The following is an 18,855-nucleotide window of genomic DNA, read 5'->3' on the forward strand; positions in this document are numbered from 1 at the left end:
ATAATACCTCCTGTGCGGCCGTTTAACATATATGTATATATAATCTGAAAGATGGCAGTCGTCGGCTTCAGCCCCCACACACATAATGCGTGGGTGTTCGCAGAAGGCGCATTTTCACACTTGATCCAACGTCTTGGTCCTACAAAGGAGGTGATAGCGCAGCGAACTAGGCAATCGGACTATGATGCTTTATCACTTTCACTTAGCCATAGGAGTTTGACAGTGAGGCTACTTATATAGCCCCTGGTGGCGCCTGCGCTCGCCCGAACTCGGGGCGCGTATGTGCCTGGCCGGGAAACGGACCTTCGTTAATGCGGAGGAATCCTAAAGATACCGGTAAGTCATCGAGTGGTTGACCAGTCTCACGCTATATCATGACAGTCAGTTTTTGGCTTTCTCTACTGAGGTGCTCGCCTGGCCGAACAGGGGCACAATCGCAGTAGTTCTCCTGGTGCCGCCTTAGCCAATAGAGCGGAACGTAAGGCAGCAAAACACAGGAGCCGGGCAAACCCAACATATGACCAAAGACATGATTCGGAGCTGATGCATATAAGGCCAAACTCGCGACGCCGAACACTCCCTAAGGTATTCGGTCTTTATGAGGGCGGGCGGGATAACGCCCTTAGTAATAAGCCCCTAGTGTCCAGGTACGCGCAAAACTCTGACGTGGCCACATGCCAAAACGCCAGCCTCCTCCTTGGTTATACCAAGAAACCAGGGGATGTGTATCAACAAGAGACAGTAAAAAAGGTTTACGCAGGGTCTTAATCTGAAAAGAATCCTTGGAACGGGTCCCTGCTGCACGTCTTCGCCTGTGTCTCCGTTGTGCCGTATCCTGGACGGGCGTAGCACGGTGTTCATCTATAAAAGAGAGGAACTTAGTTGAAGAAAGATCGTGCCGAACATAAGTTATACTAAATAAACAAAGTATAAATCGAAATGGGTAAAATTGGGCTTTATTGCCTCTTGTTTTATATGCGCGGAGCCCCTAGTATAGGGGTATACGGCTATTAAGCCTTTATAAATTGTATGTTTATGCCGAACTCGTCTAGCCATGTCCGTGGTCTTGACGACCTGTTTAGGTGCTTTGGCTGGTGAAGCCGCTTTGGATTGTCGGTGGTCGTGTCAAGGCAGCCGCACTGTCTTCCGCGCGAGAGGAAAACTCAATGTTTTCCCTTTAATGAGATGATGCCTCGTGGACCGGGCATCTTAAGCATAAGAGATGCATAATGTGGTATTGCATTAAAGTGGGCGAAAGCTTCGCGTCCCAGCAGTGCTTGATAGCTACTTGAGAATGGGGCGATGTGGAAAGTTAGCTGTTCACGACAAAAGTTATCGGGGGAGCGGAACATAACTTCTAGCCGGAGAGAACCCATACAGCGGGCATCCGGGCCTGGCGTTACCCCTTGAAAGGAGGTTTTGCTATGGCGATTTTTTGTTGGGTCTATCCCCATGTTGCGTGTTGTGTCCTGGTATAACAGGTTTAGACCACTGCCGCCGTCCATCAGGACATTTGTAAAGTGTAGTCCGCCGATTATTGGATCTAATACCAAGGCAGTCGAGCCTGCGTTCCGGATACTTCTAGAGTAATCCTGATGGTCGAAGGTGATCGGTTTTAACAACCATTGGCGAGACTCCTTTGGGATAGGTCGTATGGCGCGTATCTCTGGTGGCGCCATTCTGTTCGTCACGTGAAGTAAGTTTACTGTTTTGACTTCTTGTGGGAAATCCTTTTGTTTCCTGGTGCTCTGCTTGTGGGGTTCGTCGTCGTCCTCACTTGGTGTGTCGAGCCCCTTGTGTTCGGCGTTGAGTTTGCGGGCTTGCTTCAAAACCCAACAATCTCTGTGGGTATGGTTCGCAGGCTTCCCGGGAGTACTGTGTATTTGACATATCTTGTCCAAGATTTTGTTTAAGTTGGATAGCTCGTCCCTGTTATCCTTGAGGGGCGGCTTTCTCTGATTCTGCAGCGAGCTTTTGAATCCGGCGTTGACCGCCGTGCTCTTTGGGCTGTTTCCCTTATTCCGGCGCTGGTCCTTGATGCGTCGGGGTTTTCCGTTTCCATCCCTAACTTCGGATGTCCTTGGGTTGCTGGTGCTGCATCTTGCCAACCAGCTGTCCTCTCCTGCGCAAAAGCGGGTCATGAGGCTTGTTAATGCGGCCATTGTTCTTGGCTTTTCTTGCCGAGGTGTTTGGCGAGCCATTCGTCTCGAACATTATGCTTAAAAGCTGCTAGGGCTTCGGCGTCCGGACAGTCGACTATCTGATTCTTTTTAGTAAGAAATCTGTTCCAGAATTTCCGGGCTGACTCTCCGGGCTGTTGAGTTATGTGACTGAGATCGTCTGCATCCGGAGGGCGAACATAGGTCCCTTGAAAATTTGCCCAGAAATCATCCTCAAGCTCTTCCCAACTTCCAATGGTGTTTTTGGGAAGGCTTTTGAGCCAATGCAGGGCTGGCCCTTTAAGCTTGAGGGGTAAGTATTTTATGGCGTGGAGGTCATCTCCTCTGGCCATGTGTATGTGGAGGATATAATCCTCGATCCAGACCCCAGGGTCTGTTGTTCCGTCGTACGCCTCTATGTTTACGGGCTTGAATCCCACTGGAAATTCATGGTCCAGCACCTCATCGGTGAAACATAGGGGGTGTCGGCACCCCTGTATTTGGGTGTGCCGTGATGTTCGGATATTTTTTGTGTTGCATCTCTTACTAGAGCTTGCTTTCTTGGCCCGTATAGAGATCTGGCTGGGCTGTCTTTTTGACGCGGATCCTTTAGTGGATCGCGTGCCGGCTTGTGTGCGGCGCCGCTTGCCGCTCCATGCTAGCCATGCGGTCGTCCATCCGACCGGATGGCTTTCCTATTTTTTGACTGCGGGGGCTCTAAGGCCTCCTCGTCAAATTCAGGCAGTAGCTTTCGCTTTGGATAGCTTTTTATGCTGCGACTGCCGCCATATTTGTCTGCGGTGTTGCGTACTTTGCTCCATCTGATTCTGAGTGCATCTTCCACAGTTTTGAGCTTCCGCTTCTACTTTTTCAGGCTATGCGCAGTGGCGACGAGCCTTTTGTGGAGGTTCTTTTGGTCCATGAGTTTATCTGGCGTAAGGTCGTCCGGACTGTTGTTTTCGCCGGGGACGGGGTGTTCGGTTTGTTTATCCAAGTTGCCCTGTTCGGACGCTTGCTCGAAGGCATGTTCGTCATCCGCCGGCTCGTCCTGCTCTATGGCTGGGTCTGTATAGTTGTTGTCTCTGTCAAGGCGGGGCTTGGAGCGGCGCTTATGTCGCCGCTTTGATTGCTTTTCGAGTGAACGATCCCTCGTTGCATCCCTGTGTTCCTCGTTGTCGCTTCCTTTGGGCGTGTCCACCATGTATACATCATGAGATGAGGTGGCTGTTCAGTGCCTTATAGGCGTTGGTTCATGTTCATCTCCTACATCGTCGTCCATACCGTCGATGTCTTTGGAGTCGAAGTCGAGCACGTCATTTAAATTATTGACAGTGGCTACGAAGTGGGTGGTGGGTGGGCATCGAATTTCTTCGTCGTCCACATCCCAATCCTGTCGGTCATAGTCTGGCGAGGGCTCTCCTGACAAAGAGAGAGACCTGAGTGAATTCAGAATGTCACCGAAGGGCGAGTGTTGAGAGATGTCTGCGGTGGTGAATTCCATGATCGGCGCCCAATCAGATTCGATCGGTAGGGGCGCGGAGGGCTCGGAGTCCAGGGAGGAGTCCGGCACCTTGGAGTCACGGGCTTCGCACAGGACAAGGCTGGTGTTCGGCTTGATCGCCGTAGAGATTGCAGCCCCCGAGGCGGTGTCTAACCACCCATCCTCGATTGGTGTGATCGGCTCCGAGCTAGGGGTCGGAGCGGACACAGATGCGGCCTCCAGGGCACTGTTCGGTGGCAGAGCTAGATCATGCCCATCGTGACAGTGCGGCGCGCTCGGCTGTGGCTCGAATCCATCGAAGATCAATTCTCCGTGGATGTCGGTCGTGTAGTTCAAACTTCCAAATTTGACCTGATGGCCAGGGGCGTAGCTTTCGATCTGCTCCAGATGACCAAGCGAATTGGCCCGCAGTGCAAAGCCACCGAATACGAAGATCTGTCCGGGGAGAAAAGTCTCACCCTGGATCGCATCGCTGTTGATGATCGGAGAAGCCATCGGGCCTAAAAGTGATGACACAGAGGAACTCTCAATGAAAGCACCAATGTCGGTGTCAAAACCGGCGGATCTCGGGTAGGGGGGTCCCGAACTATGCGTCTAGGCCGGATGGTAACATGAGGCAGGGGACACGATGTTTTACCCAGGTTCGGGCCCTCTTGATGGAGGTAAAACCCTACGTCCTGCTTGATTGATATTGATGATATGGCTAGTACAAGAGTAGATCTACCACGAGATCAGAGAGGCTAAACCCTAGAAGCTAGCCTATGGTATGATTGTTGTCAGTCCTACGGACTAAAACCCTCTGGTTTATATAGACACCGGAGAGGGCTAGGGTTACACAGAGTCGGTTACAATGGTAGGAGATCTACATATCCGTATCGCCAAGCTTGCCTTCCACGCCAAGGAAAGTCACTTCCGGACATGGGACGAAGTCTTCAATCTTGTATCTTCATAGTCCAGGAGTCTGGCCGAAGGTATAGTCCGGCTATCCGGACACCCCCTAATCCAGGACTCCCTCACCGAGGCACTCGATATTTCCTACATATTCTGGCACAAGTCATGCCAAAATTCACGGAAAAATCCGGCATGACCTTTGCTAAAATAGGACATATCGAGCGCCTGAAATTTGCCGGAACGGAAATGAATCAACACTCCGGCAAAACATAGGCCACTCGGAGGTGTAACCTGCAAACATGACCGGCCACTTGGATATTGAGCAACACAAGATATACATTTCAAAATATCTTATAGGACTCAAATTAGCATGCATTCAATAAGCAAAAGTAAATCATCTCATGCGACCGTACATCATCGAATATTATCACTAATACATCCCAAATAGTGTCATACATATAACATCACTAATACAACTAAAACCCTAGCACACGACGGGTATCGGCGCGGGCGGTGGACACCCACAGAGAAGGAACCATCACGGGATCATAGCTCCAGTGAGATCCCTGGAGAACCTGCCAGGTATTGGAGAACCTGTGCTCCAACGCAAACAAGTAGCGACGGACGTGCGCGTCCTCCTCACTGACACGGTGACGCACCACCTCCGCGGAGTCCTCGAGCCTCTGGACCGTCACTGGCCCACGCGACCGCCACCAAAGAAGGTTCGGGTCAACGACAGGCTGGCTCCTCACCAACCTGCGCCCCCCGGTAGGTAGCGCCTCCCAGTACCACCCCGGCGGAGCCCAGTCCCGGACATGGACCATCTGGTCAAGCAGGTGTCGTCCTCCGCCGACTCGACGACGAGGATGCGGGATAGGCATCATCCACGTCGATGCGAGAAAAATTGCTTTAACTAAAAAAAATAGCAACAAGTTCGTACTAACGAGTTCTATTAATTCAATTAGTTCTTACTAAAAATAAACTTACTATAAATAAAAATAAACTAATACCTAATTAGTACCTAGTTCTTACTAACTAATAAGTACCTAGGAACTACTGCCCTAATTACCATATAAGTAATTAACTAACTAGCACTAGAAATAGCCTAGGGTTCATACTAACTAGCACTAAATAGGTAGGGTTCATACTAAGCAGAGAAGAGGGATTGGAAGGGGAGAGTGCTTACAGAGGGCGAGGAGAGAGATGGGGTCGGGGGAGACGGCGGCACCGAGGCGCGGCGAGGCGGGGTCGGGGGAGACGGCAGCGAGGCGGAGGCGAGGCGGGGTCGGGGGAGACGGCGGTGAGGCAGAGGCGACGAGGAATAGTAGAGGAGAATTGGGGGAGGAAGCAGAGGAGAGGGAATCAGGCCGCGCGGGGGGTTAGGTGAAAATAGCTTTAACAGTAGCGTGGGGAGGCAAAACGCGCTGCTGCTAAAATCCGTAGTAGTAGCGCTGTTCGTAGAAGGGTGCTACTACTATACCTAGCACGTCGGGAACGGTGTGGCAATTATAGTAGTAGCGCGTTCTGTTTCTGCCGCGCTACTGCTAAGCGGGTAGCAGTAGCGCCGTTCTAGCAGACACGCTACTGCTAAGTAGCAGTAGCGCCTCATTTTAACAAGCGCTACTGGTAACATTCTATGTATAAGGTTTTCCCTAGTAGTGCTCTCTCTCTCTCTCTTTGGAATCATCTTGGCGGATCTCCATATTCTCATGGTTGTTCGCTCACGAGTATATTAATTTGCCCCTACCTTCCCTCTTAACAAATGCCTGCTTGATTCTTCTTGCTATGCCCCATCTGATTTTTGGATATTATATGTTTCCATATGCCTCCCATTCTTATCTCATACCGGATTGTGTCTAACCAACCCCATTGTTTGTCTTCAATTCTGTCTAGCTCGGGAGCCTTGACCATAAAAGTGTTTTGTTTTGGCTGCTAGTACTGTCCCGATAATACAGTTAGAGGCTACAAGGAGGCCGCCGAGAGGAATGCATATTTTATAAGTGTTGATCATGCTTACACCAAGGATGGTCGATGAGCGCATTAGCTATCCATCCAATCATTTTTTGACCTAGTATTGGAGTCTGCTTCGCACCCGAGCCTTAAATTTGTTTCTACAAAGAAATTTGGCTACACATGTGCGCTGTGCTCCATTGTCTAGGATAGTCCTGGCCTTTTATAATGCTTGATCATTCTTACACCAAGGAAGAGTGGTGAGCGAATTATCTATCCAACCATTCATTTTGTGACTAAGTCTTGGTGCCTGCTTCGCACTTGAGCCTTAATTTTCCTTTCTCCAAAGAGGTTTGTCTACACAGGTGGGCTTTGCTCCATTTTTCAGGCTCACCATAGCATTTACACTCAACACTGATTCGTTCAACCAGTGGGAAGGGTGCTTTCAGAGCCTGTACAAAAAGGCAGAGACATGCTCAATGTTATAGCCTCATACACCGTCTGAAATGTGTTGAAGGAGAAAAATGCTCGAATGTTTGCATTGACAAAACAGTGTATTGTTATCTTTCTTCTTTGTAGTATGTTTTTTCCTTTTTGGTCCCTGCTAGGTTGCAAATCTTACCCCCGCATCAATTAACTCCAATATCAAATCAATATAGTATCTAACAAAATAGAAAATCTCAAGATCATGGTGCTTCAAATCAAGAGCCCACACTCAGGAACCACATCATGCTTGGGGATGCCAAGATGGAGGACTTGAGCACCCAGTCGAAAAAACAAGCAACAAAGCCATTCAAGGCGTCGGGGCCGAGCATTCTCATCTGAAAAGGACGAGCCTTGTGTGGAAGTAGCTTGGGAAACCAGGAGGTCGACAACATTAGTGTTGACAAGAAGTACATCAAGCTCATAATGATGCTGGCCTTTGTGTCGAGAGATCCAGAGCCTAGAAGGCGCTCAAGGTTGAGGTTGGCAACATTGTCAACACCATCATGGATTTAAATAACTAGGTGTTGAAAGGTGGAATTGTGCCTTAATAATAGGGTGTTGGGTCACAAAGCGTTCTTTTTATCATGTTATCTTGAATGTTGTAGTTGTAGAATTGAAGGTTGTGTGTCTATGACTAACTAGTATTCGCAAGTAGGTTTCCTAGGCGTTTAACATATGAGGATCAAAAGGATGCATGCTCTTATGGAAAAAATTGATTGTGCCAAAATTTGTTTCCAAATGCAATTCATCGTGTTTGAGACAAATATGTCAATCATGCTAGCATTTGAATTTTATTACCAACTACAACAATTGTGAGAGGGTTTTCAAGTTCTTTTTCACATGGTTCAAAACAAGTAAATGATGAAAAAAAAAGATCAAAAATCTACGCGGGAACTAGATCAACTCCATTATCATGAACTAACTTGATGAGCCCGGAGCCCGGAAGACCAGATCTAAGACATGACCGCCACAATGTCGCCCCCATGAGGAGTAAAAGAATCATAACCTAAACTGCTAACCGGACCGATGTACCAGGACTCCCCTTCCCATGCCAAACCGCATTAGAGTAATGGATAAAAGAGAGGGCAGTCCATAGGCTCAGCAGTGGAGCCTGGAGGGTACGAAGCTTCTCCCTAGCAACTATCACAGGAGGGGGAGGAATAGATCGCTTAGTAAAACCATTTTATAGTACTTTATGAGAAGAAGGCGATTGATGAAGGCATGTAAAGAAGATGTGCAATGGACTTCAACTGAGACCAAAGAGACATCAAGCGGCCAAGGGACGGTGAACAAATTCAAGTAGAGGGTGAAAATTTGGACTATGTGCAACAGTGAACTATGTTTTGTAAACGGCATGTATGATTATGGTTTGAAAGGATAATGAATCTCCATTTACATTTCTCAGTTTTCGCTATGGTGTACATATTAGCAAATAACCGGTTGTATTTTCATATCCAAAATGAATAGTCTAAGATCAATGGCCATGATTCAGACCAAATCTTAGGCTTCCTTTGGTTTACAGTAATTTTGTAGGAATTCTAAAGGATAGTAATCTTGTAGGAACATTAGCCTAGAGGATAGAAACGAGTGATTTGTATTTCAAAGGAGCAAAAAACATTAGCCTTGACCCAATAAAAAAAGATCCCATCATATGAACCAAATAACATCTCTTTTCCTGTAGGAATTGAATGCATGTCATCTCAATTCTTATGGTTTTCATATTCTCATACTATTTTTGTCCTATGAACGAAAAGAGGCTCTAGGGTTTTTATTTGGAGGAAATCTAGAGGAAATGTAAAGGGTACTCCGCGGAAGCAAATCCATGCCTCCGCAAGAAGTAAATCTGTGACTCCTGCGGAAGGAAAAAAAAGATGTGTTTTTTCATGCAATTTTTTTTATTTCTTTGTCCAAAACATAAGAGAAACCAGAAAGCAGAAAAAACATCTAAAAGCCGAAAATGTGTATAGAAAAATAAATAAGAAACGGAGGAAGTGCGCAAAGCGCGACACGTGACGGCGGCTGTTAACGTGCCAAGTGGTGTCCTCCAAGCCTACAGGAAATGACTCTCGCAGGCTCCTGAAGGAGTACTTGCTGATTAATTGTTCCGCATGTATTAAGCTTAAAATGGCCCAACGAGTAAAATATTGGCTTCACAACAGAAAAAAAGATAGAAATTGACTTGGGTCTAGGACCCCACTCGGCCCAACTTGGGTCCACCCATGTACCGTAATACAAAGTAAATACCGAGTTCTTTTTTCACGAGTCATACAGAGTAACTCCTAAAAAAAGAGTTATACTGAGTATTATATAGGAGTACTTTTTTCAAGTAGTATCATACACTTGTTCGTATAAAAAAATTTATATAAAAGTAGAGCCATTCACCTTGTCGTATGAATAGTTATTTTTTGCCAGGAGCTTGAAAAAAGATCTTTTAGTACTCCCTCCATCCATTTTTGTAAGTCGTTTCAGACAGCTTAGAATAGGCTGTTTTGCATATTGTCTGAAATGTCTTTAAGGTCTTATAAAAATGAAGAAAGAGAGTATCTAAAACAGTTTTTAGGACGTGTCTAGAACATTTTAACCTTGAGTCCGCACTCCACAGAGCGCAATCAACACATTGTTTAATCCGATTATCAGAAGAAGAAAAAAAACATGTTTGTTTAATCCAACCGAGCTAGTGGACTCGTGTGTGCGCTTCTCCTGATGACCAACCCGCCCGCCGACTACGTGTCGCCACAAAGAAACCCAAAAATAATTGCGCTAACGTGGGCCGCCGCTTTCGGAGAAGCATAGCTGTGCCTATCCATCAACCACGCAACGCAAGCGAAGAATGTTGGATCGCACCCATGCGGTGGCGCAGCCGATCATCTGCCTCCACATCGTTGGACGGGTGAGCGGCCGCCCGACTCGGAGCGCCTCTGCGCCAGGTCCAGTGCACCGGCGGCCTCATCGTGCGCGGGGCGGCTCCTGAGGCCCACGGGTCAGCGAGTGGAATGGTCGGGTACATGGGACGGGTGCACGCAGGCACGGACGGACGGGTTCTCCGGATTGGGTCTGTCCAGCTCGGCCACGTGCCCTCGCGTAAATTACGAACCCGTCGCCACTGTACTGCTGGTCGCTCGCTTGTGGACCCGGTGCACGAGAGGGTACTGAGCCCTCACTCACTCCGCCGATGACCCGACGGCGACCGGCGGCGCGGAAGAGCAGCGCAATGTGGTGGGCAGAGCAGGGAGGGGACGCCGTTGGCGGTCGCTGGAATGGACCGGGTTGGGAGCTCGCTGTTGGGGATTGACGAGGGGAGACGCCATCCATCGCCACGGTCGCGTCCGCCGTCGCCGTCGGTCGGACCACGCAAATGCAACTGGCGCGACCTGACCGCACCGCACGATCTGCTCCGCCTCTCTAGAAGACCGGGACGCGCGCGGGCGACCGTGTGTGGGGTTTGGCGTGTAGTCGTACTACTACTTGCAGGCGGTTGCGCCGTCCTGTACTGTACTTCATTTGTGGCCATCTTCGACTCTTGCTTGTCTTAATCTAGCTGTTATGAATGGTGACTGATTAAGGTTGGGATTAGTTAATGCGGCAACGAGCTTGCAACGTGCTACTCGCACTTTGGTGTTCACCTCGGTTCCCACTAGCACATCACTCAAAACTGGCAAGTCTGAGAGATTTTGGTTGAGTTCGCTGAGAGGGGTCAGATATGACACGGAGGGCAAAGATGCAGGGCTAAGAGCATTTCCAACGGCCGCACAAAAATCTTGCGCCCAATAAAAGTTATAGCGCGTTATTATAGCACTTTTAGTGCGCCGGAACCAAAATTGCTTTAGCAGACGCCCAAACACGCGCGCCCAAAAAGCAGACAGTGCAAATTATGAAGCGCGCCCAATCCGGAGTCCAAAATATGCTGCGCGCGATAGCGTTTTCAGCGCGTACCTAAAACTTTTTAGCGCTACAGCATCTGCTGGAGCTGTTGGGCGCGCAAAAAACGAATTTTTAGTGCGCGGAGCTTTTTTTGGGCACCTGTTGGAGATACTCTAAGGGCATCAACAGCCGGGTATAGAAAAATTAGCCGCCTAAGGGCATGTACAATGATTGATAAGATAGTCTTATCTTAAGTTTTACATGTAAATTAGATATGACAAAAAAACATGTGTACAATGGGTCATCTCTTAGCCTTATCTTCAATAATTAGTTGTTCCTAAAAACATGGTGAGACAAATTGTGCTAAGAGATCATCTCCTGTCTTCTCTTAAATAAGATAAGACAAGCCTTCTCTTATGGTTTCTCTCTCCTCCACCTCATTATTTATCCTACGTGGCACTCTTAAGATAGAACCATTGTACATGCCCTAACCGTTTATGGGTGCATCAGCAGACAGTGATCGGTTACCTCTCATATGACCGTGTCAAATAATTAGATACCTCAAATCCAGCCTCTCAAAACCAAGCAATCTCTACTTTTAATGAAGCAGTCGGTAGTCTCGCTTTTAGGGTTTTTTCCATCCCACCTTCCATGGTTTCTTTTGGTACCTCCTCCCATCTTCGTTGATTTTTTTCGTAGATTTTTTTCGTTCTCTCCCCCCACTTCATCGGTTTATTTTCGCGTCACCCTCTCACACAACGAAAGAAATCTGAATAGATCAGAACTTTCCATACTGGCGCGAGTTATTTAGTAATGTAAAATCAATCATGAACAATCTCTAAAGATCAAATATAAATTAATTAACCTTGCTTTAAATCACTCAATCACATTAATTAGAAAACAGATAATTGATTTTCAAAAAAGTCGCTCAATCACATTAACCTTATCTTAACTCACAGATGGTAATCAATCTCCAAACAAAAGAAACAATACATCGAGGGAGCAGTAGATAAAGTCCCTTTCTTATGACATGTATATGATCTTCCCTTCCCTCTCCGTTGTCGAGCATTCTCGATTCTCGAGGCCGATGCTTGGGCTGCATCACTGGGTCGCCACGGTGCCAGAGGACGAGCACGGCGAGGCCGGGTGCCGCGGCACCGCGTTGGCCGCGGTCGGTGAAGGGGGCGAAGAAGGGCGGCTTCCCTGGCCCTGGCCCTGGCCGTGGCCCTGGGAGTTGGTGCGGTGGAAGCGGCACTTGAAGGACCCGACGTGGGTGGCCGGCGCGCAGACGCACTTGGAAGCGGGCCCGTGGCCCATGCCGGATGGAGCCGACGCCGACCTGGGCCACCTCGTCCATGTATTCTTGGAGCTGTGGCCGGCCGATTTACATGAAATTAATTTCCTCAGTTGTGATGGCAAATATAATACGCATAATCTATATTGTTATGCACTAGCGCGCGCGTGTGTGTGTGTGTGTGTGTGTGTGTGTGTGTGTGTGTATGTGAAATAGATGGATTATGGTCCCATACCCAATAAGATGGATGTGTGTGTGTGAAATAGATGGATTATGGTCCCATACCCAATAAGATGGATGTGTGTGTGTTAGAGAGAGAGATGGAGAGGGGAAGAGAGAGTGAGGAAGCAGGAGGGAGAAAGAGTGTGTGTGAGGATTTGATGGTAAAAAAGGTTGTCAATGTCATTTGATATGTATGAGAATATTAATATTGAACTCTTAAAGTTAATGTGGCCCCGTTGCAATATGGAGCTGTGGTTGGCCGATTTACATGAAATTAACTCCCTCAGTTCTGGTGGCAAATATAATACACATAATTCATATTGTTATGCACTAGCGTGTGTGTGTGAAATAGATGGATTTTGGTCCTGTACCCAATAAGATTGATGTGTGTGTGTGTGGGTGTGTGTGTGTGTATGTGTGTGTGTGTTAGAGAGAGAGGGGGAGAGGGGGAGAGAGAGTGAGGAAGAGGGAGGGAGGGAGTGTGTGTGTGAGGATTTGATGATAAAAAAGTCGTCAATGTCACTTGATGTCAATGTCACTTGATATGTATGAGAATATTAAGATTGAACTCTTAAAATTAATGTGGCCCTATTGCAACGCACGGGCATTCTTCTAGTCCATGTAACATGCGAAACTGCGTTGATCATCAGACGAACATAGGTGAACATAGTGATCTTCTCCTCCTGTCGGCGCTGGTCCGCCCAATTTTGATGGCCTCCAGGCCATGGAGGTTCTTGTTAGGTTCAACATCTTCTTTAGGGTTGTGTGGTGGCGACGATGTCCCTTAATAGGAATAATGTCTCCTATGTTCTATTCCCCATCTCATTGGTGCCTCTAGCATCGTCGGAGGACGTGTGGAGGTGTATCTCCATCGGATCTCGTGGGTTCGGTCGGTGCTGGTATTTCTGTTTGGATCCGGTCTTCGTTCGTCTTCATTCGGGTATTTACAGGTTTGATCCTTCTGATCTACGAGTTCCTTCATCGGTGATGGTTGTTACGTTGGTGCGCTGGTTCTATGGGGCCTTAGCGCGACGACTTCCCGACTGTCTACTACAATAAGATTTACCCGACTCCGGTGAGAGAGGGGCGATGACGGCGGCACGCCTTCAACTTGCTTCAATGCTTGTAGTCGTCGCTAGGTGGTCCACGGACATGGTTGTATTTTTTATTACCTTTGTTGTTCTTTTGTACTGCCATGATTGAAGATGAATATATTAGAAGTTTCTCAAAAAAATCCATACAGGCATACAAACACAGTTCTTCGAACCAAGAGATCTAGTTTGTCACCGGCATACGAACATAGATAAAAACTACATTAACTAAAAACAGAAACGGAGACGGAGAGGGGCACCGGGACATCACCACTTCCCCCGTCGGTCCCTCCACCTTGCGGTCGCTGGTGCGGCTGTAGTACTCTGTGTTGGCGTTGGCGGCGGGAGTGGCGTCGTCGTCGGAGACGTCAGAGTCGTCGGAGGAGGAGATGACACCGGCCAACCGATGGAGAATGTGCATTTGCTTCTTCGTCACTAGGGTCATGTTGGCTTTGGCCGTCGCATCCAACATAGCCTCGTGCTCCGACTGCTCAATGGCGAGCCAGAGCGCCTTGGCATTCTTGCGATGGAGATGTCGCATGTCAGTCTCTGTCGTGGTGAGCGAGCGGCCGAGGACCTGCGTGAGGAGCTAGTCATTCGACCTACCGGCGCGCTCATGCGCAACAGGAGGCAAGACATCGCTTCTGCCATCTCCGATCTCTCCCTATCTCGCTGCATCTTACGGAGTGCGCTACACACTTTGGATTTGGACATCCACATCCATAGTGGGTTCGGCCGGGACAAGAACCCAAATGTGGCCGGGACACGAGCCAGAGCAGGCACACGAGGGCTTAGAGAGGACATTGGGGTGGCGGACCGAAAGGGGCGATGAGCGCCCGGAGTTGTGCTAACACGATGGGTCAAAACCATCATCTGAACTGCATCGTCGGGCGATGGCGGACAACGTGGAACTAGAGCTTTCACTTCTACCCCTATCCAGCCACAACCGAAGCAGCATGGTGTCATCAACGGCCTTTTTGTTGTCGTCCGCCGCCGCCTCACACAACATTGACTCCCAGTCGACGGGGTCATCATTGTCGTATCCTCTGTGGGGCATTGCGCTATCAGAGCTTGACATTGGATCAGAAGGGGATGGGAGAGGAGACGGAGAGTGGAGTGAATAGTATCATAGTGATCTCATTTATTTTCATGTATGACACAATATCATACCATTACCATGATACTCAATCCTTTCTTTCCTCATTTAATTATGTGACACCTTAGTCAAATCAAGTCTAGTTGACATACATGATTCTAGCTATGAACTCCCATTATGACCCGTCTAATGATTGTTAGGGGTCGTGGCCGTGAGTTACGTGCGAGCTGGGGGCAAACTTGTAGTTAGCATTCGTTTGTGATGGAGGATATTACATCATGTCTTTGGTCGTGTCATATTTAATGTTGCATTTGGAGAATTGGCGGTTTTATTCATGTTTCATCTCTAACTATTGTCTGTGGACAGTGCCAGCTCGACCAATATTTGTCCATGTCTGTAGCCATCCCTCAGCATCGATACGAATGAATACGCAAGTTCATTATACCACTATAGGAAGCAAGTTCAGAACATAGATAGTTCATGACTACAATCAATTAGAAACGAGTTGATAATAGATAGGGATAAATTTTAACACTTCTTCCCCTTGTCGTCTTTGTAGCGGTGGTAGTATGCATCGGCGTTCGGAGGACCATCGGAGTCACTGGAGCCGACGAGGAATTCGGGTGAGGATTGAGGAGGGGAGCCGGACTAGGCGTTAGGCGATCGGGGGCTGTTCCTTAGAAAGGCGTCTGGCAATTGCAGCAGCCGTCACTTTCTCCTTCGCAAATCTCTAAAACTCCTCGAGTCCAAGCCGTAATGCTTCACATGTCGCCCTCTTTCTCAAGACTATTCCTGAAGGATTTCCATTTTCTCACGTTCGCTCCTTCGTGTGCACATTTGTGTTGCCCCTGCCTTCCCTCTTAGCAAATACTTGATTTTTCAGTTTTGCTATGCCACACATGATTTTTGGAGATGATGTGTTTCCAAATATGCCCCCCATTCTTATTTCATAATGGATTGCACCCATCCACCCTCACTATTTATCCGAAGTGCCTCTGTCTCGGGAGCCTCGACCCCCATCGTGTTTGTTTAGCTGAGGAGTGTGTCTTTTATAAGGGCCGGTCATGATTATACTAAGGAAAGTTGGTGAGCGCATTAGCCATTAGCTATCCATCCGTCAATATTATGACCAAGTCTTGGAGCCTGCTTCGCACACGAGCCTTAATTTTCCTTGATCCAAAGAGGTTTGGCTACACATGTGTGCCCTGCTCCATTGTCCAGGCTCACCATAGCATTTACACTCAAAATGATTTGTCGAGATGGTGGGAAGGGTGCATTCGGATCCTATACAAAATGGTAGAGACATGCCCAATATTATAGCCTCATACACCATCTACAATTTGTGATAGTTGAAAAATGCTTGAATCTTCGCCTCCCGGCCCTCATATTGCAGGTTGCCTTCAAGATTTAAATCGACGGGTCATGCATGTTTGCGTTAACAGCATAGCCTACTGTTGTCTACTTTATTTGTAGCCCTTTTGCTCCCTGCTAGGTTGCAAATCTTACCCCCAAATCAGCTAAATCCAATTTGAAATAAATATACCATCGAATATAAAATCTCAACATCATGGTGCTTCAATTCAATGGTTCTCGCATCCAAGGTAAACACATGTTTGGTTTCATCTTCTCAACTTTGCCACACCATTGCAAGTTTATGGTTGCCATCTCCAAACCGTATGTCTTCAAGAGTCGATATTCAGAGATCAACATCATGTTCGAGGATGCGGAGATTGAGGACCATAGCAATCATCTACATACACAGGCTGCGAAGTAGTTCAAGGTGTTGGGCCCGATCGTTCGAGTAGCCTCGTCTCGAAGGGTGATCCTTCTGTAGTAGCCTGGGCCAACAAGGAGGTCGATACATTAGCGTTAACAAGAACTACGTCAAGCTTGTGATGATGCAAGCCTCTGTGTATCCAAGGCATGCAAGGGCTCAAGGCTGAGGATGGCGACGTTGTTAGCAGCATCATGGAGTTGACTAACTAGGTGTTGCTAGGTTGAATTGTGTCCTGATAATAGGGTGTTGGGTTGTAAAGCAATCTATTTGTCATGTTATCTTGAATGTTGCAATTTCATAGTTGTAGGTTGTATGTCTCTGACTAGTATTGGCATGTAGGTTTCATAAGCGTTTAACATCTGAGGATCAGCAAGCTGCATGCTCTTACGTGAAAAAAACTGAATAAATAGGGCAAATTTTGTTCTCAAATGCACGTCATGTTTGATACAATACATATGTCATCCTTGCCAAATTTTTAATGTTATTCCCAACTACAACCATTGTGAGAGGATTTTCAAGTTTGTTTGCACATGGATCAAAACAAGAAATGATGAAGAACGTGCGCGGGAGCTCCTTCGAGTCCATTCCGACAGAATAACTCGAAGAAAATCAGTACTTGGAAGACCAACTCGAAGATAACCACCACAATGTTGCACTTGAGAGGACTAATAAAACTTGACATAAACTACTAGCCATACTGGTTTACTGGGACTCCCCTCCTGCCACCAGCCGTCGGATCAATGGATAGAGGGGAGGTGAGTCCATGGGCTCGTCGGTGGAGCTTAAAGGGGATGAAGCTTCTCCCTAGCCGCTCCCGTAGGAGAAGGGGGATTAGCTAGGTTCATAATTTTTTTCTATAGTAATGTATGAGATGGCGGCGGATTAAGTAGACATTTAAAGAGAAGATGTACAATTAACCTAGTTGAGATAAGAAGCAAATTGAAGTAGAGGGTGACATTGAACTAGGTGCAGCGGCGAACTATGTTTTGCAAATTGCATGTATGATTACAGTTTGAAAGAATACATAAATCTCCACTGACATTTCTGATTTGTTGTTATGATGTAGATGTATTAATAGGAAATAGCCAGTAGTATTTCGGTATCCAAAATGAATAGTCTAGGATCAACGGCCATGATAGAAACCAACTCTTACCTCCCTAGAGTTGTTAGGCTAGTCATAGTGGCAGTAATATAATGATGTGACACACAATTAAACGAGAAAAGAGAGCGTGTGGTATCATATCATATCATGATACCGTTCATATTAAATGTTGTACTACCTTATGTCATACATGATAATTAATAAGGTAACCTAAGATACTAACTTATGATACTATGCATTATCAAAGTAGTATTATACACTTGTATTATATGCATAATACTACTATATAATACTCCCACTACGACCAGCCTTAATGCATCTTGAAAAAGCTCATATTGAGTATTATATACTCCCTCCTTCCCATATTGTTGGACGTATTTTTTCAACATGAAAATTAGCGCACGTTGATCGTTAATTGAACCAACGAACATGTCATAGAGAGGAAGGCATCCATGAACAAAAAATGAAAGAAATAGGGAAGCATGGGACGTGGAGTATTTGAGCTCAGGGTCAAACGAGCCCGCATGAACAGTAAAATGAAAAAAAATGAAAAAAAATATATTTTTTTTGTGATAACTTTGACAAATTTTCTAAGTGCTTGCAAATTTTCATCATGAGATCACACTCGAGAAAGGCGCGACAAAAAAAATTGATATTTTGAAAAAGCTACTTTCGAAAGCATTTTGAAACACTGATTTTGTTTTTGCTTTTTTTTCACGCCTTCCATGAATTCGCCAAAAAAAATTTCATGCTGAAAATTTGCAAACACTTAGAACATTTGCCAAAGTATAGCAAAAAAAAAGATTTTATGAATTTTTCTGAACTTTTACGAATTTACTGTTCATCCAGGCTCAAATGAGCTCGAGCTCAAAAGGATACTTTTCGGAGGCATGCACGATCTCCAGGAAATTAGAGATCCTAGCGTGCCTTTAGCTGCTTTAGACATGAAGTCACCTGACATTTTGTCATTTTTGTCAGTTTTGTTTCTCAATAGGTATTTTGAATTTTGATATGAATTTTTTAGGGTTTATATAAATATGTTTTGTGACCACTGGAACGGGTGCACGCACTCACGCACGCTCGCACGGAGGGACTGGCTCTGGGATGTTTGTCCAGCTCGGCCACGTGCCCTCGCGTAAATCACGAGTCCGTCGCCACCGTGCTACGGCGCGAGCCGAGGGTCGCCGGAAGAGTGAGCCGATGAGTCGCTCGTGGACCCGGTGCAGGAGACTGTACTGAGCCCTCGCCCAGCGGGCGCGGCCGACGGCGACCGGCGTTGCGGAAGAACGCTAGAACAGCGCCATGAAGGAGCCCCCTGCCTGGGCGCTACGGCGCCGCTGCCTCGTGAGGCGCGGCTTGCGGCCGTGGCCCTCCTGTCAGTCAGCGGGTGGGTCGGGGAGAAGCACTGCACGGGAGGTCGAGTCG

This window comes from Triticum urartu, chromosome 3A (assembly GCF_056163025.1).
Source record: "Triticum urartu cultivar PI428250 chromosome 3A, HENAU_Tu73, whole genome shotgun sequence".
NCBI classification, from domain to species: Eukaryota; Viridiplantae; Streptophyta; class Magnoliopsida; order Poales; family Poaceae; genus Triticum; species Triticum urartu.